Source organism: Budorcas taxicolor, chromosome 21 (genome assembly GCF_023091745.1).
Source record: "Budorcas taxicolor isolate Tak-1 chromosome 21, Takin1.1, whole genome shotgun sequence".
NCBI lineage: Eukaryota > Metazoa > Chordata > Mammalia > Artiodactyla > Bovidae > Budorcas > Budorcas taxicolor.
The window spans coordinates 4,362,262-4,383,935 of record NC_068930.1 but is presented as its reverse complement, the minus strand read 5'-3'; the positions used below and the strand labels follow the sequence as shown (position 1 = coordinate 4,383,935).

The following is a 21,674-nucleotide window of genomic DNA, read 5'->3' as shown; positions in this document are numbered from 1 at the left end:
GCTAGACCACTCAGGTATGACCTAAATCAAATCCCTTACAACTATACAGTGGAAGTAACAAATAGATTCAAGGGATTAAATCTGATAGACAGAGTGCCTGAAGAACTATGGACAGAGGTTCATTTCATTGTACAGGAGGCAGTGATCAAGACCTTCCCCAAGAAAAGGCAAAATTGTTGTCTGAGAAGGCCTTATAAATAGCTGTGGAAAGAACAGAAGTGAAAGGCAAAGGAGAAAAGTAAAGATATACTCATTTAGATGCAGAGTTCCAAAGAATAGCAAGGAGAGATAAGAAAGCCTTCCTCAGTGATCAGTGCAAAGAAATAGAGGAAAACAATAGAATGGGAAAGACTAGAGACCTCTGTAAGAAAATCAGAGATACCAAGGGAACATTTCTTGTAAAGATGAACACAATAAAGAAAAAAAATGGTATGGACTTAACAGAAGCAGAAGATATTAAGAAGAGGTGGCAAGAATACACAGAAGAACTATATAAAAAAGATCTCCAGACCCAGATAATCACAATGGTGTGATCACTCACCTAGAGCCAGACATCCTGTAATTCAAAGTCAAGGGGGCCTTAGGAAGCATCACTATGAACAAAGCTAGTGGAGGTGATGGAATTCCAGTTGAGCTATTTCAAATCCTAAAAGATGATGCTGTGAAAGCACTGCACTCAATATGTCAGCAAATCTGGACAACTCAGCAATGGCCACAGGACTGGAAAAGGTCAGTTTTCATTCCAATCCCAAAGAATGCTCAAACTACCGCACAATTGCACTCATCTCACACGCTGGCAAAGTAACACTCAAAATTCTCCAAGCTAGGCTTCAACAGTATGAGAAGTGTGAACTTAAGCTGCAGTTAGAAAAGGCATAGGAACTAGAGATCAAATTGGCAACATTCATCGGATCATCAAAAAAGCAAGAGAGTTCCAAAAAAACATCTACTTCTGCTTTACTGACTATGCCAAAGCGTTTGACTGTGTGGGTCTCAACAAACTCTGAAAAGATGAGAATACCAGACCAACTGACTTGCTTCTTGAGAAATCTGTATGCAGGTCAAGAAGCAACTGTTAGAACTGGGAATGGAACTACAGACTGGTTCCAAATCAGGAAAGGAGTATGTCAAGGCTGTGTATTGTCACCCTGCTTATTTAATTTACATGCAGAGTACATCATGAGAAATGATGGACTGGGTGAAGCACAAGCTGGAATCAAGCTTGCCAGGAGAAATATCAATAATCTCAGATATGCAGATAATCCCACCCTGATGGCAGAAATCTAAGAAGATCCAAAGAGCCTCTTGATGAAAGCAAAAGAAGAGAGTGAAAGAGTTGGCTTCAAACTCAACATTCAGAAAATTAACATCATGGCATCTGGTCCCATCACTTCATGGGAAATAGATGGGGAAACGGTGACAGACTGTTTTTGGGAGGGGCCCAAAATAACTGCAGATGGTGATTGCAGCCATGAAATTAAAAGACACTTGCTCCTTGGAAGAAAAGTTATGACCAACCTAGACAACTTATAAAAAACCAGAGCCATTACTTTGCCAACAAAGGTCCATCTAGTCAAAGCTATGTTTTTTCCAATAGTCATGTATGGATGTGAGAGTTGGACTATAAAGAAAGCTGAGCACCAAAGAATTGATGCTTTTAAACTATGCTGTTGGAGAAGACTCTTCAGAGTCCCTTGGACTGCAAAGAGATCTAGCCAGTCCATCCTAAAGGAAATTAGCCCTGAATATTCACTGGAAGAATTGATGCTGAAGCTAAAACTCCAATACTTTGGCCACCTGAAGTGAAGCACTGACTCATTTGAAAAGACCCTGAAGCTGGGAAAGATTGAAGGTAGGAGAAGAAGGGGACGACAGAGGATGAAATGGTTGGATGGCATCACTGACTCGATGGACATGAGTTTGAGTAAATTCCAGGAGTTGATCATGGACAGGGAGGCCTGGCGTGCCACAGTCCATTGGGTCGTAAAGAGTTGGACATGCCTGAGTGACTGAACTGAAGTGAACTGAAGTGTCTTTAAGTCAGTTCCTCCTAAGATTCAGAACCTATAATGGCTCAACAAATCAGTACATTTTACTCATACAATTGTTCTAATCTAAATTAGGAGAAGGAAATGGCAACCCACTCCAGTGTTCTTGCCTAGAGAATCCCATGGACAGAGGAGCCTGGTGGGAAGTCAGACACTTCTGAAGCGACTTAGCATGCATACATGCATGTAATCTACATTAATAAGACTATGTATTTCCTTGGAAACCTGCCTTTCTTCAAAATTCATGTCAATCCTTTTATGGCCCAGGCTGACTCACATTGTGCCAAGGTTCCTTCAAGGTGCAAGTTGTAGGTGAGGGGCCTGGTGGTGCTCTCTGAGTTTTGAGATATTTCCTTTTCTCTAATTAGCAGCCTGCTATTAGATAAATAATTTGCTGCTAAAGACTAGAAGGGGGGCACTCTTTCTATTCAATTTTGATGTCTAGGTCAGAAGTTTTGCTATCTCTTTTATACTTTAATAAAACTTTATCACAGAAAAACTGAGCGATTAAGCACCATCACCTGGCCTGGATTGAATTCCTCTCCTCCAGAAGGCCAAGAATCCTGGTGTCTTTTACGACTCAGCAACAGCATTTCACCACCATAGTGCCAGGGGAGCCACTGGCTACTAGACTGAGGCAGCCTTGGTATGTCAACCGATGCCAATATCTACCACAACCACAGGGCTCAGAGGCTGCTACTTCACTGCCAGGGTGGTGAACACCTGAGTGCCATCTGGTCTTTCTGGCTGGCTCCATCCTAGGAAATTATGCACCTGGCAAATTACAGACCCAAGGACCACAGGAGGGCCAAGGGGCATGTGCACACATCTCATTACTGCCAACAGGGCTGGTTCCTTGGCTGCTATTACTGCAATTCTTCAAGGCACCAAAGATACGCTTGTAGAGTCCTTTTTCTGGCAGCAGGCCACCAATGCCACAAAGGTCACCTAACACTGAGCCTCCCAGACACTAGCAATGCCCTCTCCTCTGTATCCAGCCTAGGGCAGCTCCAAAAGGATTACAGTATGTATCACTGGAAAAAATGAGAGCGCCTACAGCCTCAGGGGAGAAACCGTCCCAGGAAATCACACTGCACCTTTCCTCACCTGCACAACCACTCTGCTCTAGGCCTCAGGCCAATCGCAGGAGGAATGCAGGCCTAGGACCACAGCACAGTCCACGGCAGACTCTAAAACTCAAGGACTGTGAAAGCCTTGCAATACAGGAAATGCCAAGGGCAGAAACAAGGCCTATTGCCTTTCGCCCCTGCAACCATTCCCCTAGGTGCCTGCAACCGCTGCAGGTCCACAGGGCACCCGGGAATCTCACCGACCCAAGGGCCGCAATGGCGAGGGCCTCAGAGCTGACCTGGGGCTCTGATCAAAAACCACAGAAACTTTCGTGCTTCGGATTTCATATCACCACTACCCCAACGAGCACAACTAGCAGCATTAACGGGGAGGAAACACACCTTTTCGAGTGAAGAGCTCAAGAGCTCAGCCAGGATCTACTGTGACTCCTGCCACCACTGGACAAGCCGAATGCCTCTATGCTCCTCAGTGCCTTTACACGGACCTCGCATTCCAAGAGCCACTCCAACGTCTGTACACGGCCCACCCTCAGAAGGGAGCCTCGCAAATGGTGGTGACCTAGCTCCTCCATGTGTGTGTGTGACACAGTGGGAGATGCACTCACTGCTAACCAGTCCCGCCCTTAACTCCAAGGGAGGCAACGTGCTGGACCTCAGTTTCGGTGAGGAGACGGTAGTGAGTTCTCACTCATTTTGTTCAGATTTTCCAAGGAATGCATGTGAGGGTGTCATCATCGATCCGAGCACGTGCTGGCTCACTGCCCACCTCCACGGGGCAGGCAGGGCCACTCCCAGGAGGAGCCAGTGACTTTGGAGTCCCCCAACACCCAGGAGAACTCAGAGCCCCCAGGCTTCTCAGCAAAAGGAATGGTCCCTCCATACATACAGCCACTCAGGCAGTCTCAGGAAACCTGAAATCCATGACACGTCTTGGGGCAGGGGAAGGCGTACCGAGCTCGGTGATCCGAAAGCAGTGGCAGCAACCTGGGCCCGCCACACTTCTCGCCGGACTCCCTAGCACCTCGAGTCACCATCTCACGAGCGGGGCTCCATTTTCTGAGTGACGGACTCTCACACTTGGGAACTTCACCTGACAAGGGGACAGAAAGCACAGGCAAGCTTCAGATGTGTACCCAGCTTCTCGCTAAGCAATATTGATGCCCACAGTTCCCTGAGGGAAGGCCTTTTTTGCTTCCCAACTGTAGTATCCCTTATGTACGACTGGATACCTATGTGTTGGCACAAGTGAAGAAAGTTAGGTTCACGTGACTGTGGATGTCTGTCTGACTGAGTGTGCAAGCGTGGCGGGAGACTTGATGTGGGTCTGAGTACTCGTGTTCTAGCGTACCAAGAATGATGTGCTCTCAGGATTCTGGGTGCCTTTGGAACTCTTTCCGTATATTTCCGTGTCTCAGAGCCCCTGAGCAAAGGCCCTGGTGTCTGAACACACACATCTTCTCCATGGAGACCTGAACTCCCACGCTCCCACAAAACACCATGCAAAATTACACTGAGGGGTTGACATAGGCTCTGGGCTCCCGATCTACATGATCCATGGGGTCTGACCAAAGTACAGGAACCGGACCACCTAAGGCCCCCTTGCGGAGCATCTGTGTGAATGTCCCTTACCGTGATACTACCCCAGCTACTACTACAGCTCAGGTGTCCGTCCTTGCCACGAGTCCCACCTCCTCCCCGAACAGAGATACTTTCTGGAGAAGGCCTACAGTGTGGTTAACTTGGCCTTGGGCCAGATGCAGCCCACCATACGCTCGCAGAGCAGAAGAATACAGGGCATGCGCCTCTTCCTGTGCAATTAGTCCAGTCGGTCTCCGGGGCTCCGCCGGAAAGCGCAAGACAAGAGGCAGTCATCCTCAGGTACCAGGATCCAGGGGTCACTCCCACAGAAACGGGGCCCATTTCCTGGCCAGATTATGCTCAGATCCACAGCCTGCAGGGCCCTGGGTACCAACCACACCCTAGAGAAAGCTCCCTTAAAGCAAGACTTGGTCTAAATTGAACTCCTTCTGCCCCCAAGGGTGACTCACCCACATCAGAAGCCTCCAAGGGCTCTACTCACACAGGGCAATCAGCACTCAGCAAGACCCACAGGAAGAAGGTGGCTTTGATTACGGCAACACCGTGCCATCCTGCCTGGCAGCTTGTCCCCACCACGCAAGACCACCAAGCGCTCACAGATCACTAAGGCTGCTTCCAGGAAGACTCCAAATAAACAGGCAGGGGAAGACCTTGGATTTGCCAGGTTTCCCACCATCATGTCAGGGGAGCCAATGGCTACTACATTGAAGCAGCGTGGTATGCCAACCAATGCCGGATCTCTACCACAACCATGGTCTTCCAAGGTTGCTATGTCACTGCCAGGGTGGTGAACACCTGGGTGGGATCCGGGCTGTCTTGCTGGCCCCATTCTTCGGGAACTCATACACTTTGTAAATTCCAGTCCCAAGGGCTAAATGGGGGCACATACCTTATTACCACCCAGAGGGCTGGCTCCTAGGCCTAGTTATTGTAACTCTTCGAGGCACCAAAGATACAGTTTGAAAGACCTTTTACTGGCATCAGGCCACAAAGGTCACTATCACCGAGTCTCCCAACCACCAGCAATGCCCTGTCCTCTGCACCCAGCAACCAGCAGCTCCAAAAGGACCACAGTATGTATCACTGAAGACAGAACAACAGTGCCTGAATATCAGGGGACAGATTGTCCCAGGAAATCATACTACACCTATCTTCACCTGCACAACCATTCTGCTCTAGGCCTCTGGCCAACCCACGGGAGGAATGTATGGCTACGATCACCTCACAGTCCACAGTGTCCTGCAAGGCTCAACACTGTGACAGGAGTTGCAATACAGGAAGGAACTGCCAAGAACAGAAACTAGACCTATTTCCTTTTGCCCCTGCCAACGTTCCACTAGGTCCCTGCAACTGCTACAGTACACAGGCCACTCGGGAATCTCACCAACCCAAAGGGCTGCAATGGCGAGGGCCTCAGAGCTGACCTGGGGCTCTGATCAGAAACCACAGAAACTTTTGTGCTTCGGGTTTCATATCACCATTACCCCAACGAGCGCAACTAGCAGCATTAACGGGGAGGAAACACACCTTTTCGAGTGAAGAGCTCAAGAGCTCAGCCAGGATCTAATGTGACTCCTGCCACCACTGGACAAGCCGAATGCCTCTATGCTCCGCAGTGCCTTTACACGGACCTCGCATTCCAAGAGCCACTCCAATGTCTGTACACGGCCCACCCTCAGACGGGAGCCTCGCAAATGGTGGTGACCTAGCTCCTCCATGTGTGTGTGTGACACAGTGGGAGATGCACTCACTGCTAACCAGTCCCGCCCTTAACTCCAAGGGAGGCAACGTGCTGGACCTCAGTTTCGGTGAGGAGACGGTAGTGAGTTCTCACTCATTTTGTTCAGATTTTCCAAGGAATGCATGTGAGGGTGTCATCATCGATCCGAGCACGTGCTGGCTCACTGCCCACCTCCACGGGGCAGGCAGGGCCACTCCCAGGAGGAGCCAGTGACTTTGGAGTCCCCCAACACCCAGGAGAACTCAGAGCCCCCAGGCTTCTCAGCAAAAGGAATGGTCCCTCCATACATACAGCCACTCAGGCAGTCTCAGGAAACCTGAAATCCATGACACGTCTTGGGGCAGGGGAAGGCGTACCGAGCTCGGTGATCCGAAAGCAGTGGCAGCAACCTGGGCCCGCCACACTTCTCGCCGGACTCCCTAGCACCTCGAGTCACCATCTCACGAGCGGGGCTCCATTTTCTGAGTGACGGACTCTCACACTTGGGAACTTCACCTGACAAGGGGACAGAAAGCACAGGCAAGCTTCAGATGTGTACCCAGCTTCTCGCTAAGCAATATTGATGCCCACAGTTCCCTGAGGGAAGGCCTTTTTTGCTTCCCAACTGTAGTATCCCTTATGTACGACTGGATACCTATGTGTTGGCACAAGTGAAGAAAGTTAGGTTCACGTGACTGTGGATGTCTGTCTGACTGAGTGTGCAAGCGTGGCGGGAGACTTGATGTGGGTCTGAGTACTCGTGTTCTAGCGTACCAAGAATGATGTGCTCTCAGGATTCTGGGTGCCTTTGGAACTCTTTCCGTATATTTCCGTGTCTCAGAGCCCCTGAGCAAAGGCCCTGGTGTCTGAACACACACATCTTCTCCATGGAGACCTGAACTCCCACGCTCCCACAAAACACCATGCAAAATTACACTGAGGGGTTGACATAGGCTCTGGGCTCCCGATCTACATGATCCATGGGGTCTGACCAAAGTACAGGAACCGGACCACCTAAGGCCCCCTTGCGGAGCATCTGTGTGAATGTCCCTTACCGTGATACTACCCCAGCTACTACTACAGCTCAGGTGTCCGTCCTTGCCACGAGTCCCACCTCCTCCCCGAACAGAGATACTTTCTGGAGAAGGCCTACAGTGTGGTTAACTTGGCCTTGGGCCAGATGCAGCCCACCATACGCTCGCAGAGCAGAAGAATACAGGGCATGCGCCTCTTCCTGTGCAATTAGTCCAGTCGGTCTCCGGGGCTCCGCCGGAAAGCGCAAGACAAGAGGCAGTCATCCTCAGGTACCAGGATCCAGGGGTCACTCCCACAGAAACGGGGCCCATTTCCTGGCCAGATTATGCTCAGATCCACAGCCTGCAGGGCCCTGGGTACCAACCACACCCTAGAGAAAGCTCCCTTAAAGCAAGACTTGGTCTAAATTGAACTCCTTCTGCCCCCAAGGGTGACTCACCCACATCAGAAGCCTCCAAGGGCTCTACTCACACAGGGCAATCAGCACTCAGCAAGACCCACAGGAAGAAGGTGGCTTTGATTACGGCAACACCGTGCCATCCTGCCTGGCAGCTTGTCCCCACCACGCAAGACCACCAAGCGCTCACAGATCACTAAGGCTGCTTCCAGGAAGACTCCAAATAAACAGGCAGGGGAAGACCTTGGATTTGCCAGGTTTCCCACCATCATGTCAGGGGAGCCAATGGCTACTACATTGAAGCAGCGTGGTATGCCAACCAATGCCGGATCTCTACCACAACCATGGTCTTCCAAGGTTGCTATGTCACTGCCAGGGTGGTGAACACCTGGGTGGGATCCGGGCTGTCTTGCTGGCCCCATTCTTCGGGAACTCATACACTTTGTAAATTCCAGTCCCAAGGGCTAAATGGGGGCACATACCTTATTACCACCCAGAGGGCTGGCTCCTAGGCCTAGTTATTGTAACTCTTCGAGGCACCAAAGATACAGTTTGAAAGACCTTTTACTGGCATCAGGCCACAAAGGTCACTATCACCGAGTCTCCCAACCACCAGCAATGCCCTGTCCTCTGCACCCAGCAACCAGCAGCTCCAAAAGGACCACAGTATGTATCACTGAAGACAGAACAACAGTGCCTGAATATCAGGGGACAGATTGTCCCAGGAAATCATACTACACCTATCTTCACCTGCACAACCATTCTGCTCTAGGCCTCTGGCCAACCCACGGGAGGAATGTATGGCTACGATCACCTCACAGTCCACAGTGTCCTGCAAGGCTCAACACTGTGACAGGAGTTGCAATACAGGAAGGAACTGCCAAGAACAGAAACTAGACCTATTTCCTTTTGCCCCTGCCAACGTTCCACTAGGTCCCTGCAACTGCTACAGTACACAGGCCACTCGGGAATCTCACCAACCCAAAGGGCTGCAATGGCGAGGGCCTCAGAGCTGACCTGGGGCTCTGATCAGAAACCACAGAAACTTTTGTGCTTCGGGTTTCATATCACCATTACCCCAACGAGCGCAACTAGCAGCATTAACGGGGAGGAAACACACCTTTTCGAGTGAAGAGCTCAAGAGCTCAGCCAGGATCTAATGTGACTCCTGCCACCACTGGACAAGCCGAATGCCTCTATGCTCCGCAGTGCCTTTACACGGACCTCGCATTCCAAGAGCCACTCCAATGTCTGTACACGGCCCACCCTCAGACGGGAGCCTCGCAAATGGTGGTGACCTAGCTCCTCCATGTGTGTGTGTGACACAGTGGGAGATGCACTCACTGCTAACCAGTCCCGCCCTTAACTCCAAGGGAAGCAACGTGCTGGACCTCAGTTTCGGTGAGGAGACGGTAGTGAGTTCTCACTCATTTTGTTCAGATTTTCCAAGGAATGCATGTGAGGGTGTCATCATCGATCCGAGCACGTGCTGGCTCACTGCCCACCTCCACGGGGCAGGCAGGGCCACTCCCAGGAGGAGCCAGTGACTTTGGAGTCCCCCAACACCCAGGAGAACTCAGAGCCCCCAGGCTTCTCAGCAAAAGGAATGGTCCCTCCATACATACAGCCACTCAGGCAGTCTCAGGAAACCTGAAATCCATGACACGTCTTGGGGCAGGGGAAGGCGTACCGAGCTCGGTGATCCGAAAGCAGTGGCAGCAACCTGGGCCCGCCACACTTCTCGCCGGACTCCCTAGCACCTCGAGTCACCATCTCACGAGCGGGGCTCCATTTTCTGAGTGACGGACTCTCACACTTGGGAACTTCACCTGACAAGGGGACAGAAAGCACAGGCAAGCTTCAGATGTGTACCCAGCTTCTCGCTAAGCAATATTGATGCCCACAGTTCCCTGAGGGAAGGCCTTTTTTGCTTCCCAACTGTAGTATCCCTTATGTACGACTGGATACCTATGTGTTGGCACAAGTGAAGAAAGTTAGGTTCACGTGACTGTGGATGTCTGTCTGACTGAGTGTGCAAGCGTGGCGGGAGACTTGATGTGGGTCTGAGTACTCGTGTTCTAGCGTACCAAGAATGATGTGCTCTCAGGATTCTGGGTGCCTTTGGAACTCTTTCCGTATATTTCCGTGTCTCAGAGCCCCTGAGCAAAGGCCCTGGTGTCTGAACACACACATCTTCTCCATGGAGACCTGAACTCCCACGCTCCCACAAAACACCATGCAAAATTACACTGAGGGGTTGACATAGGCTCTGGGCTCCCGATCTACATGATCCATGGGGTCTGACCAAAGTACAGGAACCGGACCACCTAAGGCCCCCTTGCGGAGCATCTGTGTGAATGTCCCTTACCGTGATACTACCCCAGCTACTACTACAGCTCAGGTGTCCGTCCTTGCCACGAGTCCCACCTCCTCCCCGAACAGAGATACTTTCTGGAGAAGGCCTACAGTGTGGTTAACTTGGCCTTGGGCCAGATGCAGCCCACCATACGCTCGCAGAGCAGAAGAATACAGGGCATGCGCCTCTTCCTGTGCAATTAGTCCAGTCGGTCTCCGGGGCTCCGCCGGAAAGCGCAAGACAAGAGGCAGTCATCCTCAGGTACCAGGATCCAGGGGTCACTCCCACAGAAACGGGGCCCATTTCCTGGCCAGATTATGCTCAGATCCACAGCCTGCAGGGCCCTGGGTACCAACCACACCCTAGAGAAAGCTCCCTTAAAGCAAGACTTGGTCTAAATTGAACTCCTTCTGCCCCCAAGGGTGACTCACCCACATCAGAAGCCTCCAAGGGCTCTACTCACACAGGGCAATCAGCACTCAGCAAGACCCACAGGAAGAAGGTGGCTTTGATTACGGCAACACCGTGCCATCCTGCCTGGCAGCTTGTCCCCACCACGCAAGACCACCAAGCGCTCACAGATCACTAAGGCTGCTTCCAGGAAGACTCCAAATAAACAGGCAGGGGAAGACCTTGGATTTGCCAGGTTTCCCACCATCATGTCAGGGGAGCCAATGGCTACTACATTGAAGCAGCGTGGTATGCCAACCAATGCCGGATCTCTACCACAACCATGGTCTTCCAAGGTTGCTATGTCACTGCCAGGGTGGTGAACACCTGGGTGGGATCCGGGCTGTCTTGCTGGCCCCATTCTTCGGGAACTCATACACTTTGTAAATTCCAGTCCCAAGGGCTAAATGGGGGCACATACCTTATTACCACCCAGAGGGCTGGCTCCTAGGCCTAGTTATTGTAACTCTTCGAGGCACCAAAGATACAGTTTGAAAGACCTTTTACTGGCATCAGGCCACAAAGGTCACTATCACCGAGTCTCCCAACCACCAGCAATGCCCTGTCCTCTGCACCCAGCAACCAGCAGCTCCAAAAGGACCACAGTATGTATCACTGAAGACAGAACAACAGTGCCTGAATATCAGGGGACAGATTGTCCCAGGAAATCATACTACACCTATCTTCACCTGCACAACCATTCTGCTCTAGGCCTCTGGCCAACCCACGGGAGGAATGTATGGCTACGATCACCTCACAGTCCACAGTGTCCTGCAAGGCTCAACACTGTGACAGGAGTTGCAATACAGGAAGGAACTGCCAAGAACAGAAACTAGACCTATTTCCTTTTGCCCCTGCCAACGTTCCACTAGGTCCCTGCAACTGCTACAGTACACAGGCCACTCGGGAATCTCACCAACCCAAAGGGCTGCAATGGCGAGGGCCTCAGAGCTGACCTGGGGCTCTGATCAGAAACCACAGAAACTTTTGTGCTTCGGGTTTCATATCACCATTACCCCAACGAGCGCAACTAGCAGCATTAACGGGGAGGAAACACACCTTTTCGAGTGAAGAGCTCAAGAGCTCAGCCAGGATCTAATGTGACTCCTGCCACCACTGGACAAGCCGAATGCCTCTATGCTCCGCAGTGCCTTTACACGGACCTCGCATTCCAAGAGCCACTCCAATGTCTGTACACGGCCCACCCTCAGACGGGAGCCTCGCAAATGGTGGTGACCTAGCTCCTCCATGTGTGTGTGTGACACAGTGGGAGATGCACTCACTGCTAACCAGTCCCGCCCTTAACTCCAAGGGAAGCAACGTGCTGGACCTCAGTTTCGGTGAGGAGACGGTAGTGAGTTCTCACTCATTTTGTTCAGATTTTCCAAGGAATGCATGTGAGGGTGTCATCATCGATCCGAGCACGTGCTGGCTCACTGCCCACCTCCACGGGGCAGGCAGGGCCACTCCCAGGAGGAGCCAGTGACTTTGGAGTCCCCCAACACCCAGGAGAACTCAGAGCCCCCAGGCTTCTCAGCAAAAGGAATGGTCCCTCCATACATACAGCCACTCAGGCAGTCTCAGGAAACCTGAAATCCATGACACGTCTTGGGGCAGGGGAAGGCGTACCGAGCTCGGTGATCCGAAAGCAGTGGCAGCAACCTGGGCCCGCCACACTTCTCGCCGGACTCCCTAGCACCTCGAGTCACCATCTCACGAGCGGGGCTCCATTTTCTGAGTGACGGACTCTCACACTTGGGAACTTCACCTGACAAGGGGACAGAAAGCACAGGCAAGCTTCAGATGTGTACCCAGCTTCTCGCTAAGCAATATTGATGCCCACAGTTCCCTGAGGGAAGGCCTTTTTTGCTTCCCAACTGTAGTATCCCTTATGTACGACTGGATACCTATGTGTTGGCACAAGTGAAGAAAGTTAGGTTCACGTGACTGTGGATGTCTGTCTGACTGAGTGTGCAAGCGTGGCGGGAGACTTGATGTGGGTCTGAGTACTCGTGTTCTAGCGTACCAAGAATGATGTGCTCTCAGGATTCTGGGTGCCTTTGGAACTCTTTCCGTATATTTCCGTGTCTCAGAGCCCCTGAGCAAAGGCCCTGGTGTCTGAACACACACATCTTCTCCATGGAGACCTGAACTCCCACGCTCCCACAAAACACCATGCAAAATTACACTGAGGGGTTGACATAGGCTCTGGGCTCCCGATCTACATGATCCATGGGGTCTGACCAAAGTACAGGAACCGGACCACCTAAGGCCCCCTTGCGGAGCATCTGTGTGAATGTCCCTTACCGTGATACTACCCCAGCTACTACTACAGCTCAGGTGTCCGTCCTTGCCACGAGTCCCACCTCCTCCCCGAACAGAGATACTTTCTGGAGAAGGCCTACAGTGTGGTTAACTTGGCCTTGGGCCAGATGCAGCCCACCATACGCTCGCAGAGCAGAAGAATACAGGGCATGCGCCTCTTCCTGTGCAATTAGTCCAGTCGGTCTCCGGGGCTCCGCCGGAAAGCGCAAGACAAGAGGCAGTCATCCTCAGGTACCAGGATCCAGGGGTCACTCCCACAGAAACGGGGCCCATTTCCTGGCCAGATTATGCTCAGATCCACAGCCTGCAGGGCCCTGGGTACCAACCACACCCTAGAGAAAGCTCCCTTAAAGCAAGACTTGGTCTAAATTGAACTCCTTCTGCCCCCAAGGGTGACTCACCCACATCAGAAGCCTCCAAGGGCTCTACTCACACAGGGCAATCAGCACTCAGCAAGACCCACAGGAAGAAGGTGGCTTTGATTACGGCAACACCGTGCCATCCTGCCTGGCAGCTTGTCCCCACCACGCAAGACCACCAAGCGCTCACAGATCACTAAGGCTGCTTCCAGGAAGACTCCAAATAAACAGGCAGGGGAAGACCTTGGATTTGCCAGGTTTCCCACCATCATGTCAGGGGAGCCAATGGCTACTACATTGAAGCAGCGTGGTATGCCAACCAATGCCGGATCTCTACCACAACCATGGTCTTCCAAGGTTGCTATGTCACTGCCAGGGTGGTGAACACCTGGGTGGGATCCGGGCTGTCTTGCTGGCCCCATTCTTCGGGAACTCATACACTTTGTAAATTCCAGTCCCAAGGGCTAAATGGGGGCACATACCTTATTACCACCCAGAGGGCTGGCTCCTAGGCCTAGTTATTGTAACTCTTCGAGGCACCAAAGATACAGTTTGAAAGACCTTTTACTGGCATCAGGCCACAAAGGTCACTATCACCGAGTCTCCCAACCACCAGCAATGCCCTGTCCTCTGCACCCAGCAACCAGCAGCTCCAAAAGGACCACAGTATGTATCACTGAAGACAGAACAACAGTGCCTGAATATCAGGGGACAGATTGTCCCAGGAAATCATACTACACCTATCTTCACCTGCACAACCATTCTGCTCTAGGCCTCTGGCCAACCCACGGGAGGAATGTATGGCTACGATCACCTCACAGTCCACAGTGTCCTGCAAGGCTCAACACTGTGACAGGAGTTGCAATACAGGAAGGAACTGCCAAGAACAGAAACTAGACCTATTTCCTTTTGCCCCTGCCAACGTTCCACTAGGTCCCTGCAACTGCTACAGTACACAGGCCACTCGGGAATCTCACCAACCCAAAGGGCTGCAATGGCGAGGGCCTCAGAGCTGACCTGGGGCTCTGATCAGAAACCACAGAAACTTTTGTGCTTCGGGTTTCATATCACCATTACCCCAACGAGCGCAACTAGCAGCATTAACGGGGAGGAAACACACCTTTTCGAGTGAAGAGCTCAAGAGCTCAGCCAGGATCTAATGTGACTCCTGCCACCACTGGACAAGCCGAATGCCTCTATGCTCCGCAGTGCCTTTACACGGACCTCGCATTCCAAGAGCCACTCCAATGTCTGTACACGGCCCACCCTCAGACGGGAGCCTCGCAAATGGTGGTGACCTAGCTCCTCCATGTGTGTGTGTGACACAGTGGGAGATGCACTCACTGCTAACCAGTCCCGCCCTTAACTCCAAGGGAAGCAACGTGCTGGACCTCAGTTTCGGTGAGGAGACGGTAGTGAGTTCTCACTCATTTTGTTCAGATTTTCCAAGGAATGCATGTGAGGGTGTCATCATCGATCCGAGCACGTGCTGGCTCACTGCCCACCTCCACGGGGCAGGCAGGGCCACTCCCAGGAGGAGCCAGTGACTTTGGAGTCCCCCAACACCCAGGAGAACTCAGAGCCCCCAGGCTTCTCAGCAAAAGGAATGGTCCCTCCATACATACAGCCACTCAGGCAGTCTCAGGAAACCTGAAATCCATGACACGTCTTGGGGCAGGGGAAGGCGTACCGAGCTCGGTGATCCGAAAGCAGTGGCAGCAACCTGGGCCCGCCACACTTCTCGCCGGACTCCCTAGCACCTCGAGTCACCATCTCACGAGCGGGGCTCCATTTTCTGAGTGACGGACTCTCACACTTGGGAACTTCACCTGACAAGGGGACAGAAAGCACAGGCAAGCTTCAGATGTGTACCCAGCTTCTCGCTAAGCAATATTGATGCCCACAGTTCCCTGAGGGAAGGCCTTTTTTGCTTCCCAACTGTAGTATCCCTTATGTACGACTGGATACCTATGTGTTGGCACAAGTGAAGAAAGTTAGGTTCACGTGACTGTGGATGTCTGTCTGACTGAGTGTGCAAGCGTGGCGGGAGACTTGATGTGGGTCTGAGTACTCGTGTTCTAGCGTACCAAGAATGATGTGCTCTCAGGATTCTGGGTGCCTTTGGAACTCTTTCCGTATATTTCCGTGTCTCAGAGCCCCTGAGCAAAGGCCCTGGTGTCTGAACACACACATCTTCTCCATGGAGACCTGAACTCCCACGCTCCCACAAAACACCATGCAAAATTACACTGAGGGGTTGACATAGGCTCTGGGCTCCCGATCTACATGATCCATGGGGTCTGACCAAAGTACAGGAACCGGACCACCTAAGGCCCCCTTGCGGAGCATCTGTGTGAATGTCCCTTACCGTGATACTACCCCAGCTACTACTACAGCTCAGGTGTCCGTCCTTGCCACGAGTCCCACCTCCTCCCCGAACAGAGATACTTTCTGGAGAAGGCCTACAGTGTGGTTAACTTGGCCTTGGGCCAGATGCAGCCCACCATACGCTCGCAGAGCAGAAGAATACAGGGCATGCGCCTCTTCCTGTGCAATTAGTCCAGTCGGTCTCCGGGGCTCCGCCGGAAAGCGCAAGACAAGAGGCAGTCATCCTCAGGTACCAGGATCCAGGGGTCACTCCCACAGAAACGGGGCCCATTTCCTGGCCAGATTATGCTCAGATCCACAGCCTGCAGGGCCCTGGGTACCAACCACACCCTAGAGAAAGCTCCCTTAAAGCAAGACTTGGTCTAAATTGAACTCCTTCTGCCCCCAAGGGTGACTCACCCACATCAGAAGCCTCCAAGGGCTCTACTCACACAGGGCAATCAGCACTCAGCAAGACCCACAGGAAGAAGGTGGCTTTGATTACGGCAACACCGTGCCATCCTGCCTGGCAGCTTGTCCCCACCACGCAAGACCACCAAGCGCTCACAGATCACTAAGGCTGCTTCCAGGAAGACTCCAAATAAACAGGCAGGGGAAGACCTTGGATTTGCCAGGTTTCCCACCATCATGTCAGGGGAGCCAATGGCTACTACATTGAAGCAGCGTGGTATGCCAACCAATGCCGGATCTCTACCACAACCATGGTCTTCCAAGGTTGCTATGTCACTGCCAGGGTGGTGAACACCTGGGTGGGATCCGGGCTGTCTTGCTGGCCCCATTCTTCGGGAACTCATACACTTTGTAAATTCCAGTCCCAAGGGCTAAATGGGGGCACATACCTTATTACCACCCAGAGGGCTGGCTCCTAGGCCTAGTTATTGTAACTCTTCGAGGCACCAAAGATACAGTTTGAAAGACCTTTTACTGGCATCAGGCCACAAAGGTCACTATCACCGAGTCTCCCAACCACCAGCAATGCCCTGTCCTCTGCACCAGCAACCAGCAGCTCCAAAAGGACCACAGTATGTATCACTGAAGACAGAACAACAGTGCCTGAATATCAGGGGACAGATTGTCCCAGGAAATCATACTACACCTATCTTCACCTGCACAACCATTCTGCTCTAGGCCTCTGGCCAACCCACGGGAGGAATGTATGGCTACGATCACCTCACAGTCCACAGTGTCCTGCAAGGCTCAACACTGTGACAGGAGTTGCAATACAGGAAGGAACTGCCAAGAACAGAAACTAGACCTATTTCCTTTTGCCCCTGCCAACGTTCCACTAGGTCCCTGCAACTGCTACAGTACACAGGCCACTCGGGAATCTCACCAACCCAAAGGGCTGCAATGGCGAGGGCCTCAGAGCTGACCTGGGGCTCTGATCAGAAACCACAGAAACTTTTGTGCTTCGGGTTTCATATCACCATTACCCCAACGAGCGCAACTAGCAGCATTAACGGGAGGAAACACACCTTTTCGAGTGAAGAGCTCAAGAGCTCAGCCAGGATCTAATGTGACTCCTGCCACCACTGGACAAGCCGAATGCCTCTATGCTCCGCAGTGCCTTTACACGGACCTCGCATTCCAAGAGCCACTCCAATGTCTGTACACGGCCCACCCCTCAGACGGGAGCCTCGCAAATGGTGGTGACCTAGCTCCTCCATGTGTGTGTGTGACACAGTGGGAGATGCACTCACTGCTAACCAGTCCCGCCCTTAACTCCAAGGGAAGCAACGTGCTGGACCTCAGTTTCGGTGAGGAGACGGTAGTGAGTTCTCACTCATTTTGTTCAGATTTTCCAAGGAATGCATGTGAGGGTGTCATCATCGATCCGAGCACGTGCTGGCTCACTGCCCACCTCCACGGGGCAGGCAGGGCCACTCCCAGGAGGAGCCAGTGACTTTGGAGTCCCCCAACACCCAGGAGAACTCAGAGCCCCCAGGCTTCTCAGCAAAAGGAATGGTCCCTCCATACATACAGCCACTCAGGCAGTCTCAGGAAACCTGAAATCCATGACACGTCTTGGGGCAGGGGAAGGCGTACCGAGCTCGGTGATCCGAAAGCAGTGGCAGCAACCTGGGCCCGCCACACTTCTCGCCGGACTCCCTAGCACCTCGAGTCACCATCTCACGAGCGGGGCTCCATTTTCTGAGTGACGGACTCTCACACTTGGGAACTTCACCTGACAAGGGGACAGAAAGCACAGGCAAGCTTCAGATGTGTACCCAGCTTCTCGCTAAGCAATATTGATGCCCACAGTTCCCTGAGGGAAGGCCTTTTTTGCTTCCCAACTGTAGTATCCCTTATGTACGACTGGATACCTATGTGTTGGCACAAGTGAAGAAAGTTAGGTTCACGTGACTGTGGATGTCTGTCTGACTGAGTGTGCAAGCGTGGCGGGAGACTTGATGTGGGGTCTGAGTACTCGTGTTCTAGCGTACCAAGAATGATGTGCTCTCAGGATTCTGGGTGCCTTTGGAACTCTTTCCGTATATTTCCGTGTCTCAGAGCCCCTGAGCAAAGGCCCTGGTGTCTGAACACACACATCTTCTCCATGGAGACCTGAACTCCCACGCTCCCACAAAACACCATGCAAAATTACACTGAGGGGTTGACATAGGCTCTGGGCTCCCGATCTACATGATCCATGGGGTCTGACCAAAGTACAGGAACCGGACCACCTAAGGCCCCCTTGCGGAGCATCTGTGTGAATGTCCCTTACCGTGATACTACCCCAGCTACTACTACAGCTCAGGTGTCCGTCCTTGCCACGAGTCCCACCTCCTCCCCGACAGAGATACTTTCTGGAGAAGGCCTACAGTGTGGTTAACTTGGCCTTGGGCCAGATGCAGCCCACCATACGCTCGCAGAGCAGAAGAATACAGGGCATGCGCCTCTTCCTGTGCAATTAGTCCAGTCGGTCTCCGGGGCTCCGCCGGAAAGCGCAAGACAAGAGGCAGTCATCCTCAGGTACCAGGATCCAGGGGTCACTCCCACAGAAACGGGGCCCATTTCCTGGCCAGATTATGCTCAGATCCACAGCCTGCAGGGCCCTGGGTACCAACCACACCCTAGAGAAAGCTCCCTTAAAGCAAGACTTGGTCTAAATTGAACTCCTTCTGCCCCCAAGGGTGACTCACCCACATCAGAAGCCTCCAAGGGCTCTACTCACACAGGGCAATCAGCACTCAGCAAGACCCACAGGAAGAAGGTGGCTTTGATTACGGCAACACCGTGCCATCCTGCCTGGCAGCTTGTCCCCACCACGCAAGACCACCAAGCGCTCACAGATCACTAAGGCTGCTTCCAGGAAGACTCCAAATAAACAGGCAGGGGAAGACCTTGGATTTGCCAGGTTTCCCACCATCATGTCAGGGGAGCCAATGGCTACTACATTGAAGCAGCGTGGTATGCCAACCAATGCCGGATCTCTACCACAACCATGGTCTTCCAAGGTTGCTATGTCACTGCCAGGGTGGTGAACACCTGGGTGGGATCCGGGCTGTCTTGCTGGCCCCATTCTTCGGGAACTCATACACTTTGTAAATTCCAGTCCCAAGGGCTAAATGGGGGCACATACCTTATTACCACCCAGAGGCTGGCTCCTAGGCCTAGTTATTGTAACTCTTCGAGGCACCAAAGATACAGTTTGAAAGACCTTTTACTGGCATCAGGCCACAAAGGTCACTATCACCGAGTCTCCCAACCACCAGCAATGCCCTGTCCTCTGCACCCAGCAACCAGCAGCTCCAAAAGGACCACAGTATGTATCACTGAAGACAGAACAACAGTGCCTGAATATCAGGGGACAGATTGTCCCAGGAAATCATACTACACCTATCTTCACCTGCACAACCATTCTGCTCTAGGCCTCTGGCCAACCCACGGGAGGAATGTATGGCTACGATCACCTCACAGTCCACAGTGTCCTGCAGGCTCAACACTGTGACAGGAGTTGCAATACAGGAAGGAACTGCCAAGAACAGAAACTAGACCTATTTCCTTTTGCCCCTGCCAACGTTCCACTAGGTCCCTGCAACTGCTACAGTACACAGGCCACTCGGGAATCTCACCAACCCAAAGGGCTGCAATGGCGAGGGCCTCAGAGGCTGACCTGGGGCTCTGATCAGAAACCACAGAAACTTTTGTGCTTCGGGTTTCATATCACCATTACCCCAACGAGCGCAACTAGCAGCATTAACGGGGAGGAAACACACCTTTTCGAGTGAAGAGCTCAAGAGCTCAGCCAGGATCTAATGTGACTCCTGCCACCACTGGACAAGCCGAATGCCTCTATGCTCCGCAGTGCCTTTACACGGACCTCGCATTCCAAGAGCCACTCCAATGTCTGTACACGGCCCACCCTCAGACGGGAGCCTCGCAAATGGTGGTGACCTAGCTCCTCCATGTGTGTGTGTGACACAGTGGGAGATGCACTCACTGCTAACCAGTCCCGCCCTTAACTCCAAGGGAAGCAACGTGCTGGACCTCAGTTTCGGTGAGGAGACGGTAGTGAGTTCTCACTCATTTTGTTCAGATTTTCCAAGGAATGCATGTGAGGGTGTCATCATCGATCCGAGCACGTGCTGGCTCACTGCCCACCTCCACGGGGCAGGCAGGGCCACTCCCAGGAGGAGCCAGTGACTTTGGAGTCCCCCAACACCCAGGAGAACTCAGAGCCCCCAGGCTTCTCAGCAAAAGGAATGGTCCCTCCATACATACAGCCACTCAGGCAGTCTCAGGAAACCTGAAATCCATGACACGTCTTGGGGCAGGGGAAGGCGTACCGAGCTCGGTGATCCGAAAGCAGTGGCAGCAACCTGGGCCCGCCACACTTCTCGCCGGACTCCCTAGCACCTCGAGTCACCATCTCACGAGCGGGGCTCCATTTTCTGAGTGACGGACTCTCACACTTGGGAACTTCACCTGACAAGGGGACAGAAAGCACAGGCAAGCTTCAGATGTGTACCCAGCTTCTCGCTAAGCAATATTGATGCCCACAGTTCCCTGAGGGAAGGCCTTTTTTGCTTCCCAACTGTAGTATCCCTTATGTACGACTGGATACCTATGTGTTGGCACAAGTGAAGAAAGTTAGGTTCACGTGACTGTGGATGTCTGTCTGACTGAGTGTGCAAGCGTGGCGGGAGACTTGATGTGGGTCTGAGTACTCGTGTTCTAGCGTACCAAGAATGATGTGCTCTCAGGATTCTGGGTGCCTTTGGAACTCTTTCCGTATATTTCCGTGTCTCAGAGCCCCTGAGCAAAGGCCCTGGTGTCTGAACACACACATCTTCTCCATGGAGACCTGAACTCCCACGCTCCCACAAAACACCATGCAAAATTACACTGAGGGGTTGACATAGGCTCTGGGCTCCCGATCTACATGATCCATGGGGTCTGACCAAAGTACAGGAACCGGACCACCTAAGGCCCCTTGCGGAGCATCTGTGTGAATGTCCCTTACCGTGATACTACCCCAGCTACTACTACAGCTCAGGTGTCCGTCCTTGCCACGAGTCCCACCTCCTCCCCGAACAGAGATACTTTCTGGAGAAGGCCTACAGTGTGGTTAACTTGGCCTTGGGCCAGATGCAGCCCACCATACGCTCGCAGAGCAGAAGAATACAGGGCATGCGCCTCTTCCTGTGCAATTAGTCCAGTCGGTCTCCGGGGCTCCGCCGGAAAGCGCAAGACAAGAGGCAGTCATCCTCAGGTACCAGGATCCAGGGGTCACTCCCACAGAAACGGGGCCCATTTCCTGGCCAGATTATGCTCAGATCCACAGCCTGCAGGGCCCTGGGTACCAACCACACCCTAGAGAAAGCTCCCTTAAAGCAAGACTTGGTCTAAATTGAACTCCTTCTGCCCCCAAGGGTGACTCACCCACATCAGAAGCCTCCAAG

The 21,674-nt window shown here is 52.5% G+C and overlaps 7 non-coding genes across 7 annotated transcripts; all 7 read right to left on the bottom strand.

The window, feature by feature from the left end:
* Positions 1-3,787: 3,787 nt before the first annotated feature.
* Positions 3,788-3,880, bottom strand: LOC128067069 (small nucleolar RNA SNORD116). The gene has a single exon (XR_008201285.1). It is a non-coding gene; the product is annotated as a small nucleolar RNA SNORD116 (small nucleolar RNA).
* Positions 3,881-6,532: 2,652 nt separating this feature from the next.
* Positions 6,533-6,625, bottom strand: LOC128067068 (small nucleolar RNA SNORD116). The gene has a single exon (XR_008201284.1). It is a non-coding gene; the product is annotated as a small nucleolar RNA SNORD116 (small nucleolar RNA).
* A 2,652-nt stretch (positions 6,626-9,277) lies between these two features.
* On the bottom strand, positions 9,278-9,370 carry LOC128067067 (small nucleolar RNA SNORD116). The gene has a single exon (XR_008201283.1). It is a non-coding gene; the product is annotated as a small nucleolar RNA SNORD116 (small nucleolar RNA).
* Positions 9,371-12,022: 2,652 nt separating this feature from the next.
* Positions 12,023-12,115, bottom strand: LOC128067066 (small nucleolar RNA SNORD116). The gene has a single exon (XR_008201282.1). It is a non-coding gene; the product is annotated as a small nucleolar RNA SNORD116 (small nucleolar RNA).
* A 2,652-nt stretch (positions 12,116-14,767) lies between these two features.
* Positions 14,768-14,860, bottom strand: LOC128067065 (small nucleolar RNA SNORD116). The gene has a single exon (XR_008201281.1). It is a non-coding gene; the product is annotated as a small nucleolar RNA SNORD116 (small nucleolar RNA).
* A 2,651-nt stretch (positions 14,861-17,511) lies between these two features.
* Positions 17,512-17,604, bottom strand: LOC128067064 (small nucleolar RNA SNORD116). The gene has a single exon (XR_008201280.1). It is a non-coding gene; the product is annotated as a small nucleolar RNA SNORD116 (small nucleolar RNA).
* A 2,651-nt stretch (positions 17,605-20,255) lies between these two features.
* LOC128067063 (small nucleolar RNA SNORD116) lies at positions 20,256-20,348 on the bottom strand. Its single transcript, XR_008201279.1, has one exon. It is a non-coding gene; the product is annotated as a small nucleolar RNA SNORD116 (small nucleolar RNA).
* Between the last annotated feature and the right edge of the window lie 1,326 nt (positions 20,349-21,674).